This window comes from Ornithodoros turicata, unplaced genomic scaffold, assembly GCF_037126465.1.
Source record: "Ornithodoros turicata isolate Travis unplaced genomic scaffold, ASM3712646v1 Chromosome44, whole genome shotgun sequence".
Lineage (NCBI taxonomy): Eukaryota > Metazoa > Arthropoda > Arachnida > Ixodida > Argasidae > Ornithodoros > Ornithodoros turicata.
Window position 1 is genome coordinate 763,347 of NW_026999374.1, and position 13,832 is coordinate 777,178.

Here is a 13,832-nt window from a genome sequence, read left to right on the forward strand (position 1 = left end):
ACAACAATGTCATGCATTATAGTTTTCATGCTCCAGGTAACCGCTGCTGATGTCGGTCCCTGTGTCACAAGCCCCACAGGCTGAGGCCGGGCCTGTTAATATAATGTTGCGTACTAAGTGAGAGCTGATGAATAAATGAAATGAAATGAAAAATGAAATGAAGATGACGTCCTCACTTTGTGACTGCTTTTCTAGGGAACGATTTCCTCCCCACAGGCACACTGTGTATTTCTCCCTCGTTATCATGACAACTTGTAACTAGGTAAGATAAGATAAATTTAACTCTTATTATGTTTTACCTTTTCCTTTCAGAGTTACATTGAGACTGAAAGGTCAAGCACACAACACAGACCTCCAAATAAATACACGTAAAATAAAGGTAATATAACATAGTATAACCTTTATCTGACTGTGACCAAACTTCTGAGGACGTTGTGCTTCTCTTATGATCACTGGGCCCGGATTTTTAGGCATTTGCCTAGAAATGCCTAGAAACGCCTAAATGCGACATTTTGTAGGCAGGGGTCGCCTGCCTTTTTATCGGCTCTGTTGAATTGTAGCCTTTTGAACATTTTCAGACGCCATAACAGTCTTTTTTTAGAGGTGTAAGTGTGCGTGCGCCTTTCAGGGTCGTACTGAGTGCGTCTTTTTGTTTCTGCGTGTTTGCGCCTTTTGCTCCTTTTTTGCGTTTTGATTCAGTAACTTGGTTTGCTAGAGGAAATTAATGTACATTTGATCAAAATATGTGACTTCTCTGAACCTTTTGAGATCTTCCAGGCCGAAGAACTTAAGCAAGGAAGGGTAATGGTAACGGAAACAGAAACAGTATATTACCGAAATTGGAGATGGTAATGATAACGGAAACGGAAATGCATACCACTGTCCTCCATTACCGGAAACAGAAACGGAAACGAATTTATCCTCCGGTATTGAATTCGGGTAATGGCTATTCCTGTTGCGCGATGACACTTGAGTGACTTTTCTTTTTTTGTTTCTGTATTGTGATGACTCCTATCCTTGTAATGCTCTAAAGACTACACGGGAGCATGGGAAGAAAGCACAAATTGGACCTCGAGGGTGCATCCCTCACTTACCTCGCCCCAATCCTCATAACGGCATGACATCAACACATGACTATACTCCACCATAGTACGAGGATGCCAGCCGATGATTTTTAGTTACTTATTTTGTACTTTTTTCTTTTCACTCTGGCCATGGCAGTATTATTTACTATTGAGAGCGTCCGCCTATGAATGCGACATTGGATGGAAGTTACACCCATCTTGAGCTGCTGGACTCCGAGTGACTGAAGACTGAAAGCTTGTTCCTACATATACAGGGTGCGTCATTAAAAACTGACCAGAATTTTGATGAAAAAGCTGTGAGAGCAGCATAGATAGCAGTTGAGTTCTACGGCCAGGCGGACGTCCTCTGGAAGAGAGTATGTAACTACCAGATGACTAATTACCTGAAATTAATTAATTTTTTAATTCGGGAATATCGGGCAAAAGTGAGATAGCAGATTGAGAGACTATCCTCGTTGAACACCTTTCCAAGTTTAAAAAATCGTGAAACACGCACGTGCGCTAAAATATCCATCCCCGAATTTCGGTGCAAAGCAAATGAGCCAAAACCGAAACCGGGGCGGCCGGGAACGCGGGGAGTACGGCGCTCATTTCACCTCAGAGGGCCACGTGATTTGGAGCGGTGGAGATAACTGGAGTGGGTGCCGCTCAGCTGAGCAGATAAATTCGACTGATATTTCAGTGCACGTGCGTGTTTCAGGATTTTTTAAACGTGGAAAGGTATTCAATGAGGATGGTCTCTCAATCTGCTATCTCGCTTTTGCCCGATATTCCCTAATTACAAAATTAATTAATGAATTCCAGATAAATAGTCATCTGGTAGTTACATACACTACTCCAGAGGATGTCCGCCGGGCCGCAGAACTCAACTGCAAAAACAACATCTATGCTGCTCTCACAGCTATTTTATAACAAATCTGGTCAGTTTTTAATGACACACCCTGCATATATTTTTTTAACTTGCAAGATGTGCGCATCCCAACGACGTAAAATGACTTGTGTAGTGCGTACGCTTGACACTGAAACAGCACTTAGGCAAACAGGGTGCTGATAGAGCCGGACGGACGGGCTATCCTCCCGCAGCTCTGTAACAACCGTTCCATTACCGGAAACAGTAACGGAAACGAAATTGAAAGGCCGGCATCAAAAACGGATAACGGAAACGAAAATACAGCAGTAACGAAAATGGAAACAGTAACCAAAATATGTCCGTTATCCTTCCCTGACTAAAAGTATTCGATATACCGCGGTACCAGGCCGCCTCAGCATTCGTGTACCAGACGCCAAAGCTTGTACGCACAGCCGCCTTGAAACGAGCAAGTTTTCCTTGATGGAGCATTCTCAAACAGCAACAAAGTCAAAAGTGCCTATTTTTTAATTTTATTGCCTATTTTGGTATTTTTGAGGACCTAGATGCCTGCCTATTTCCATCGTTTTTAGTGCCTAAATTTCCGGGCCTTGATGATCACTGACCTTGCAGACACTGTGTAACACAGAGTACAGTTGGGGGGGGGGGGGGGCTATGTGATGCGTGTGTGGATAGCATCATCCACAGCACAACCCCATTTTCAGGTGAACCCATTGTGAGACACAGCTCTTGCACAGAAAGCAGTATGTATTAAAGGGACACTAAAATGCAAGAACAAGGTTGCACTCTACTACACTACGGAGCCACAAACTAAATTCAGGGTGTCTACCAAACTGCAGCCTTCAAATTCCCTGACTTTTCCAGGTTTTCACTGACTATTTCAAGCGAATTCCCTGACAAAAACAAAAGGGAACTTGGCGCCTGCTCATACGTTTTGATACCAGATCCAACATAAAACAGACGATTTATTAAGTATTAGTGAGGCTACCCTCCTTTTCTGCGTCAGAGCTTGTCATACTGGTGAACTGCTACTCGCAGTAACGTTGCTGCGGCATCGCCTCTCAACCACCGGTCGGCACTCGCGATTCGCCGCGCATCATCACAGCACTTGTCTGCAATTTTCCCTGACTTCAGCTGCTTTTTAGCCAAATTCCCTGACAATTCCCTGACTTTTCCAGTCACATCAAAATTCCCTGACTATTCCCTGTTTTCCAGGTTGGTAGACACCCTGTAAATTCCACCGGACTCTTTATTGGTTCAGTGCCAAACCTCGTTTCAGCCTCGTTTCAGCGCGTGCAAGTGTGTGCCACACCATGGAGCAGTCCCGTCGAAAAATGTAGTGCGCATCGAAAAGCAGACGGGCGTCGCTGTCCGAAGATAAATGTCGTCAGTCGGACATTTGCGAGAACTGTTGCGGGTACCATTCAGGGAATCTGTACCGAAAAATGAGCAGCGCACACCATGCCACTCATATACACAACACTTCGACCGGACCAGTTCCACATACACGCACCTACAACACATATGCGCCTGCTTTTCCTGCCCGCTGCCAATCCTTGCCACCTAGGGATACCATTCACTGACACCAAAGACGGTTCTGCTTTCATTGCGTTTTCTTCTAAACAGTAGCGCCGTGTGAACTAATCTTGCTGGCATTAGACTAATTGAAACACTGACACTCTTTCGATAGCAAGTTTTTGCATTTTAGTGCCCCTTTAAGAGTACAGGACCATCGGACACTTGACCATTGTGGTCATCATCGACGCAGGTAGCAGACTGAGCATGGCTGGAACGAAGAGCAAACGGACAGAATATGCAGTTGATAACACATGCAACATGGGGGGTGGGGGAGGAGGGGAAAAGTATTTTCCGGCTGTTCCTCGTTTGCGCGACAATTCGCTCTCCGACCAAAATCTGCGGGAACGGACTTCGTTGTATCAACGAGTTCAGGCCGCAGCAACGTCGTACAAAAATGTGGCGCGTGCGTTGGAGGTGGCGTTATTTATGGATGACTGAAACCCAACAGTCATCTACCAATTCGTTCAGCCACGCACAGAACTGAAGCATTCCTCGAGGCAGTCCTTCAACTGAATCCCGCCCACTCCCGACAGGGGACGGCAGCACTGCTGAAAGATTGCTTGCTTCGAATTCAATCCCCTGGTGCAATCAGTGACCCCTCTCGCCTGCACTCTCCTTGGTGGAAGAAAAGTCCCGAGAAAGATCCTTCTCTGCTGTTTCTCTCGCTCACATGCTCTTGCCGAGAGATTACGAACCATTTCGCTGCCTTTTGTCACGCTTTTCCATGAAGATGTTCTCCATTCATCTGTCTTTCCTCTCTCCATGCTGTTCCTAACAGCATGAGGTCCGAAAAACATCATGTATCACCTGCGCATTTTGAATACCACCTGGTAAACTTTCTACGCTTCGTAGCCGCGCTTGTTTTTCTTTTTTTAAACTCAGTGCACGCTGACAAACAGGAGAAAGCACAACGCGCACGAATGTACTTTTAGGGAAGGCCTCGTCTTTATGCGGTCTTTTGTGCCATCAAGAACGTATCGCTCGAGTGAAGGTGAACTAGGTAATACGCGTTCCTGCACAGGCAGAGAGGAGAAGCTGCTAGAGTGCCGACAATCTTTTATGCCATTTCACTTTTTCTTCTTGAGATATTTTCCACTCCTGTCACTAAGACCCCCCCACTCAAAATTGAAGAGGCAATCCGCTTCTGAGGCTTTCAAATAACTTGAAGAGAGAAGCAGGCACAGCAAAACAAATAGGTGGACCATCTACATTTTTTACCAACCATGCACCAGCCAACTGTCTGGAACGGAAGTTTATCTGCTAGATAAAGCAGGAGTGCACGATGAACAGTCCAGAATTTTATTTGCGAAATAAACCAGTTAGTGAGTTTTGCCTTTGACTGTTAAAACAAAGCACAGTCAAGCTTCGTTTGCATGCACGTGCTGTAGTGCTTAGTCTTGACCTCCCTCAAAGCTAAAAAAAAGTGCATGAAGTTCGGTGCACCTCCATTTTTAACGTCCGCAGTCGCAACTCCTCCTCTTCCTCATCCGTGGTGCTGTCTGCAGGTCCATCTCATAACAGTTTAAGACTTCTTATGATACAGTCGACCCTCGTTTATCCGGACTTGATTTATCCGGATCCCGCGGTATCCGGACAAGAGGCATGGGAACGGATTTTCCTCCATGTATTTTGTTCTCGTTTATCCGGACTTCAGCTTCCGGACTCGGACAAGAATTCCAGAGAACGAAAGTCGAAAATTCTTGTAATCCAGCTTCAGTTATCCGGACTACGGTGAGTAAGAGGAGACGCTGACCCCGCTTCGTCACCCTTTTCGCTGTGTTGGGGTTATTCCCGTCACACGTCAGGGACCTACATTCCTCCGTAGGGGAGACAACCGTGCACGATGACCTGCTTTTCTATTTGTGTGCGTTGGGTCACGTTGACCAGTCGAGTCATTTGGAAATATCTCGAGCAACTGTCCGGTTCTAGAGGGGAAACCTCCAACCCGAGGGCCTGCTGCTTACGGCCCATTGGCCGATGCAGACATTCCCCTAGCTGAGCTGCGATCCCTGATGCAGAGGCTCACTGCGAATGCCGTAGATGATGCTGCGGTTTCTGACTAGGTTGACGTTGATAAGGATGATAACGCGTGTGCAGCTATGACTGATGACGGTGTGATTGTTGCGGTTGCCTCCGATGATGTGCAGCAAGACAGTGCGGATTACGCCAGTGAGAAACAAGGCTCCGACATTGACACTTTGCGTCCGCACTGACATTCTTCGAGCAGCGCGACAGCGTGGCTCAACTCTATGCAATTAACAAAAGTTTGCAGGAATCGAGTGCCTACACTACTATGTAACAGCTGTCATTGAGGAGATTTCTGTGTTTTAATTAAACCTTGCTCTGTAGGACGTTTCTATTCGGTCGTTTCATTTATCCGGATGCCCCGGTATCCGGACGATATCGCGGGGAACGGCACCGTCCGGATAAACGGGGGTCGACTGTATATTATTTATACATTGGATAGAAGATTCAACATGGCTTAAAGCAGGAGAGGAACCACCGACGAAAGAACGCCCTGCCCTCGCTGCTGAGACAGATAGCGCTTCAAACGTTGCGGATTCTTTTGAATCTTTTTGTAGGTGAGCCGACGTAAGAAACGTTTGTGCTTCTTCAAACTCGCGAACATGTCTGGAGCCAGAGCCACCTTTCCGTTCAATACATTGAGACAAATTTCGGAGATGTGTTTCATGTCGAACGAGGAAAAACGTCTCAAGACGTCGCGACGGCTTGGAGGGGGTAGAGTGGAGAGCACTTTAAGTTAGGTAAGGGCGAAGATTCATTTCGGAGCGTAGATATATTGACGTTTTCCCGGAAAGATATTGCTACGCAACCTGTGATCCTCGTGCGTATAGTTGTGAAGCTCCACGAGTAAATAAGCATAGTGTGACGACATCGCTTGCCCAGAAAATACTCCAATGTTTTTTTGCCAAATAGCTGTTGGCCGAAATGTTCCATCTGGTGCACGCTGCGCACGGTGCGTCACAGGACGACGTAACCGGTGTTGTAGGATAGAGTTCTGAAATGGATACCGTCGAAAAAGATGTTTTGAACGAGTAAGATTGACTTGTTGGCGTGATGAGAACCCCGAATGATGTGAAAAGATCGGTAACCTCCTTCAAGGACTCGGAATCGGTCATGTGATCGTCGACGACGATGAGCGTAGCGCGCGACGTGTCCCACTCTCGCGGCCTCTCCGCCGCTAAGATGCGGTCGAATGTGTTCATTTTGTCCTGTCACATTTTCTGACGTGCTTGCAACCATTCCAGGCGGTGAACTTGAAAGGCTTCCTCCACGACGACGCGAATAAATTTCCAAAGTTCTTCATTTTTTGTCTTTCCTCGTCGTCGAGAAACGCAGGAGCATAAACCACATATCAGTGGAGTGCAGCTGTAGCTTCCACAGTTTCGCCACGAAAATCACCGCCCCCCTTGACCACGTGATCATCCGTAACGAATCACGACAAAATAGCCGGAAAACGGCGCCAAAGAGCGCGCGCTGGCTGATCGAACTGCGCATGTGCGCTGCGTGCCCTCTCCACACCCTCTCACTCATCTCCTCCCCCCCCCCCCTGTTCCGAGCGCTTCGCCAGGTCATCTGCTACTATTATCGGGAAGCAGAAAATGAAAATCCAGAAGACGTAGGAATTCACATGTACAAATTTATTGACACGGTAAACATATACACAAGAAGCAACATTTGAATGCAAGTAAATCTACACGATTATTACAGAATACTGCAGAATAAACAGAGAATAAATAGCGCCGAGCAACAGAAAGCGTGACTATCATATTATACAATCCTTAAGGGAACCTATTTGGTTTGGAGAAAGTAGATATTATTATACATATCTATAGCACGTGATGAGTCGCAGAAGCCATCCGCTTCATCCCAGCACGACTGTCGAATTTTCTGGTGACAGGGGCCACATGCTCGCGGATCGCACGGCCACGAACAGCTGTCGGTGTCTGAATGAAAAAACAAAAAACAAGGGAACCTGTTAATGATATGGTAAACCGGAGCACAGGCAACGTTAATTGGCTGAATACGCTCTATAAGACATGCTAGCGTTACGCGTCTAATGTCGACTAATGCCAAAATTGGAGGAGCCCTGCGTACGCGATGCACGCTGTTTTCCTTTTCATGCACACCAGTGTATTAAGCATCAGACACATTCAAACAGCGGAACAAAACGCAAGAAGCAACGCCACGCAGAATCATCAACCAGATCATGACTGTTAACCGGCAGAAAGTGATGTAATACGGGGCAAGGTGCACACAGTTAGGCGACAGTATTAAACGTCTGATCACTGACATGCATCATACGTTTGTCTGCTTACCTTTCATTCAGGCGTTCATCCATGGCTCGAAGATCTTCGAAATCCACGAAACGAAATCACCGCCTGCTCACATAGGCAGACGCGAGCTACACAACGGTCAGACGGGTCGGCGCCTCGGAGAAACGAACGCGGGCGAATCCACCGGTTAAATGAGCCTCAGCCAATCATGATCGAGAAGGGTCACGTGGGAGACCGGAGCCAATGGAAAGTAAATAGCCGGAATTTGGTGGGAAATGCCAGTGGCGACACTATTTGCGCGGCGGCGAAACCGGCTTACTGTGCCTCCTCTGCACATATGGCGTTTTCCACGTATTGATCAGAATGGTGGTGCGAGCACAGTGCGTGCTGTCTTTATACAGCGTTTTCAAATTTGTGCGCGAGCGCTTAAACAGGCGACAGCGCGTCGGCTGTGCCGGCTGGAACCGACGTCCACGGAGTCGCCGGCATCCGGTGCGGATGGCCCGTGTTGTGCAGCAGTTGGGTTGGACTTTGAGTTCTGATTTTTCTTGCTGAAAAACGCAAGCTGTATCATGTAAATGTCCTCGAACAGTCACAGCTACCAGGGAAGACGCCTGCGCAACATTTCTGCTTTGCTTCTTGGTGTAGAAACTATTCGACCGTCCGAACGCCTCGTACCCGATACCTGGTCAACGACTGCCGACAGGTAAGTCGTTTGTCATTGCTTGATGCCTTACAACACCACATTCGCTTTGTGTATTGCGAATAAGTTGCTTAACAGTTACCGTAAATCGGGACCGGAATACGCTGTGACCGAGATAGAATAGCTTTGCAGATAGGATGGTAGACTAGACTTCTTTTCGTGAAGCAATATCATCTAAATGTTACTATTAAATACCCGCTCACGTCGTACTGTATAACGGTATGACCGTACTGTAAGTGTGATTCTCGGTGATTTCGGTCGTTTCGTCCGACGTTGACTTAGCAGGTGTTCTGTCCGTAGTGCCAAAGCAAAGTTTGTCAGGCTATTCGGCCTGAATATATAATTGTGAAGTAGCGCAATAAAAGGTATTTTTTCTACTAAGGTCGCTCATCACAACCCATGGCTGCGAGCTTCTCCCAACCATACCACCGTTCTTATTTTTCGCGTTTAATAGCATCTTTATTCTTTCTATTTGCATCGCAACTTTCACATGCATAGCTGTATATCTGATACTAATTTTCATCTTGCAGGCAGCTCAAGTCTTCAGTAGCAGTCCTTGCAAGAGGCAGTCCGACATTATCAGGCGTCTTCAAGCAAATTCCGGAGCAATATTAATGTCATGTTGTTTTCGTTGCCGCAGCCATGCTGTGTACGTCTTGCTTGCATAACCGGATGTTGCGCAATAAAATACCTCATGTGACAAAAAGAACCGAGGCTCCGTCGTATTCCACTGACTCCCACAGCATTCCGACAAACGCGAAAAAAAAACAGTGAATGCAAGAAAAAAAAAGGAACAAGAAAAGGGAGGGGGGGAGAAGGGAACAGAGCAGAGAGGAGGAAAGTAATGAGAGAAAAACGGATGACACGTCATTTACGTCATCCGCGCGCGACATAATAGAAGAAATAGGGTGGCTAGTCCTCAGTCATTGGCCCAGCTCCAGAGGTCACGTGAGTTTTCAGCTACAATATATTTCTACAGCTTCGCGCCCCTGGCAGGCTGCAACAGCTCCCCATAGAGCCCATAGTTTAAGATAATTCACACAACACTGGCCACATGACCAATGAGAGTGCAACGTTGTAGAAATTACGCAGTGCCTGTCGGCCAATCAGGAGCCTTAACTTTGGCTGAGCTTTCGGCCGGTTCTGGCTACCATCGACTTCTACCGGATTTCACGCCCATCGCCGTTGCCCAATATTCAAAATAACTTCTTTTATCTAAAAGAAATATTTATTTGACACAAAGCATTGATTCGGAGATCTGATACATAGGTGCACTGTGATACAAAGTCCATTGCGTTGTTCACGCACTGTAACTAAGTTCGAACTTGAAGCAAAACGAACACCCCTCGAAATCCGACACAGCCCGAGCGTATTTTTCACTCTCAAACCGCTACAACTCACGGAGCATTCCAGTTCCAGAGTTGATAGACTATTCGTGGGATAATAGTCATGTCCAGGAACAGTACACATTGAATCACATCGACGCATGAATAAACCAGCGAACACTTCTACAAACTGTTCTGCCGATTGACATCACTGAAACACGGAACACAAGAGGACGCCGATTTTATGATGAGCATCTTCTTTCGTTGCTTGCAGAACGGAAAGCACTTGTGTGGCACGTAATCGAAATTCTGTCTTTGTTGTCAGCCTTCAAAATCCAACGGCGCCCGAACGCGTTCTTCACTCTCCAACCCACTAAGCACCCCAGTTCCGTAGTTGATAGACTGTACGTGGGATAATAATCGTGTCCAGGAACAGCACAACACGCGTAGAATCAGAAACTGTTCTGCCGATTGACATCACCGAAACACGGTCCACAAGACGACGGACGCCGTGCCGGCCGATGCGTGCTATTTCGAAACTATGCTGAAACTGTTGAAACTGCTGCCGGGACGCTGCACACACGTGCGCGCACAAAAAATGCGATTTCAAAACATTGTCGACTAATCGGAGCGCACGCACAGTCTAGGCCAATGAGCTTGCAACGTTGTCCGGTTGGCGTAGACGTTGTCAAGCCGGTTGGCGTAGTGGTGCATACTCTACAGCCGCATCCTCGGTTACCTGAGGAGGACTGCCCCTGGCCAGCCGCCGGCTCTAAAGCGAAACGCACCGCCTCCAAAATAATGTCGCCACCGGCGCGCGTACGCTAACGATCTCTGATTGGCTGCGCAATATATGTATAAATATTTGGATGCTCATTGGTCTAAAAAACTGGCGTCAGTTTCCTTTGCGCTGATTGGGCGAAAGTCATTTGACTGAGGAGCGAGCATCCGAACGCGCGAACCGCTCAACGGAAGCAGCCGAACAACGGAGGAAAGAGAAAAACGACAGGAGACATCGCGTCTGTCCGGCCACGCGTGTTCTCTCGGACTGCAACCGTTGTGCACGCAGACGCTAGGGGGTAGTTTGAGAGTTTTGAATGCTTTAGATTTAGATTGTGGCGAACTGCTAATGTGAGAACGGAATGGCACACCCACCTCATCATCGCAACAGCGGGAAGACGAACATGTGATGGAATCCCTGCACCTCCAAAGGATGCAGAAGTCGTCAGAGAGGAAGTCTGCACTCTTTCCGACGTACTGCAGGTGATCGGTAAGACAAATTTGATTACTTTTTTGTGACTGAAGGAAGTAATGCAGATTTATCACGTTAAGTGTATTACGTACAACATTTACGAGTCACTCAGTACGTTAGCGGCGTTTCATTGTGCAGTGCATTGCCGTAACTTGTACGTTTCTGATATGCCATTAATCAAATTATGTGTGGTTATGCTAGCTGCCCCTCATGCGCGTCGCAGCCGTTCATTCACTGTGATCTACGAACATTCGTGACGAATGCCTTGGTGTTCAAATACGAAATCAAGATCGATTACCTATCATAGCAGTGATTTTCGTGCAGAGTTACGGATCATCAATATATTTTTTGTTTTGTTTTAGTTCTACCGCAGCCATCGGCAACAACGACGCACACAGCTCAGCATTGGCTTTTGAACTGCCCTTCGATGTCGAAGCACCTAAAGCTCCACAAGAACAGTGAACAGTGAAGCCTGTTACAAGTTGTAAAAAGATATGTACTGTAGCTTTTTCGAGGCAGTTCCCGAGGACAAATAAAGTTGATTTGTCATACACCATCGCTTTTTGATTGTTTGCTTTGGGACAGCATGATCGTTGCTCTACAGCAAGACAGCAAGCGCCGAAGACAAACCACAAACGGACGAGGCTGGGGGGATAGGGGGGACGAGAGGAGAGACGAAAAACCCGAGGAGAGAAGGGGAAGGAGGTTGGGAAAGGAGGTCGGTCTGCGCATGCGCACTGGGCTCCAGCTTTTTTCCCGCGCTGGCCAGCAGAGACGCTGTGAGTGGCTCCTGGGGATCACGTGGTTTGGGCGCCCGCCATTTTCCCTGGACCATTGCGTAAACGGCAGCTTCCGGCGGATGGAACAACGTCCCGATGTACGAACCTTCGGAATACGTGCAGAATTCAGTAGTGCTACCGGAATCGCAAGGTAAACGTTGTCATATCAAACGTGAATCATATTTTATCTATGAGATTACATGCGACACCGCCATCCCTTTGCTTTCGACTAACACACATGAAGATGTTTACCGCCTATGACGCGTTGAAGTGGCGTTTGTTTGCTCTGCGAGCGAAATCAATAAATCGTTATGCATCGTAACAAATGTAGGCACGTATTTCCGAAGACAACAATAATCCAAAGACGAATACACACAGTAAACCACTGATCTCTGTGTATAAGGGCTGGATCGTGCATAGGAGAGGAGCTCGTGGGAGAGAGGTGCGGCAACCGGCCGCCATGTTGGAGGGCCCACTGGCGCCGGCTCTCCCATAGGAAACAATGGGGAGCGATTTGATTTGGAGTATTTATTGCGCTCTAAACGCTCCTCATTGCTGATTAGCACGCATCTTTCTTAGGAATCAGTGTGCTGATGTATTCCAAACGTGCTTCAGCCGTGTTCCTCTAGTTTTTAATGGTAATTGCTTTCTTTTTCTTCTCCGCTCCCTGTATTGCGAATCGGGGGTCGTAACTGTCGTGCACAGGGCACATACGCATGATGGTGAATTTGGTGAATGTCAACCTATAAAATTAATTATTTTTACTCAGAAAGGTTTCACGCTGTTTGTTATTGTAAGGTACTTCCGATTTTATATTTTTTGTTTCTTTTCGTTTGTTGTTCGGTTTTTGTGTGGTGTGGCTCGTTATTTTATTCACCACATCACCACTAGCACCACTAGGTGGAGTATGGACCCTGGCAATGAAACTCCCCATTCCTCATCTTAAAATAACGTTATTGTCACGAGTGCTTTGCAGAAGTTCAGCTGTCAGCGTATTTCATTGCAGAAATTCGAAGCGCTGTGCACGAAGAGCATGCACATGCATGACATATCACACACGCTGTAGGAGCGACTGCACATGCGAGGTTAACGCAGCAGTTTATTTGCTTCCATCGTACCTCACAGATTAAAAGAACAGTGGAACAAATTGGCATATTGGCGTAGGTTCTGCATCCGGTTCTTCGGCACGGCTGAGCGACTGTGAGGGGAACCTGCAAGCACAAGCGCATTGTTTATAGAAAATACATGGTCTTGAGATTTGTAGGAGCAGCCACACATACTTTCTTAGTACGCAATGGCACCAGCGAAGTAGCAATGCAAACAAGTCCGAGTTGTCAGATGCACGCAATACGAATAAATAGAGTTTTCTTCAAAATAAAGAGCTTACCTGCGAAAAATTATCCCTCCTTCTCTGTCCGCGTGAAGTGTACTCAAAGCTGCACCAAACTGGCATGACATGCCCTTTAATTTAAAGGAAATTTTTAAAAAATACGGGCAGCACCGCTTGAACTAAATGCAGACGACAGGATGCGATGGGCCCACCAATATGGCGGCCGGTGACCACGCTGTGGACCACCCTATGCGCGATCCAGCCTATACTATAGAGATCAGTGCGGTAAACCGACATCTCCATGCTGCTCTGCGCGCCAACGGGAACCGGAAATGGCGAAAACGAAACCACTCACCATTCCATGCTCTGGTCTGTCCAGTTTCGCGATAATAATGTGACGACAGCACAGAAGCGAGTGATGTAGTGCGAAAATATTCACTGCCTATTTGTTTAACAAAGACATGAGATACCCACATAGTGCGCAGAATGTAGAGAGCGAGTGATGAATTTGGAAAAGGAACACGTCAAGTTTAGCGGAATGAAGAAGCCAACGGAAGGCAACACCTTCCATGACCAACGGATGGCAGCTCCCTTGTGGCCACGCTCTTTTTTTT

General features: G+C 47.0%; 1 protein-coding gene across 4 annotated transcripts in view; it reads right to left on the reverse strand.

The window, feature by feature from the left end:
- LOC135374143 (zinc finger protein 883-like) overlaps positions 1-13,832 on the reverse strand; it is a 28,359-nt gene that overhangs the window by 6,617 nt on the left and 7,910 nt on the right. The window lies entirely within an intron of this gene.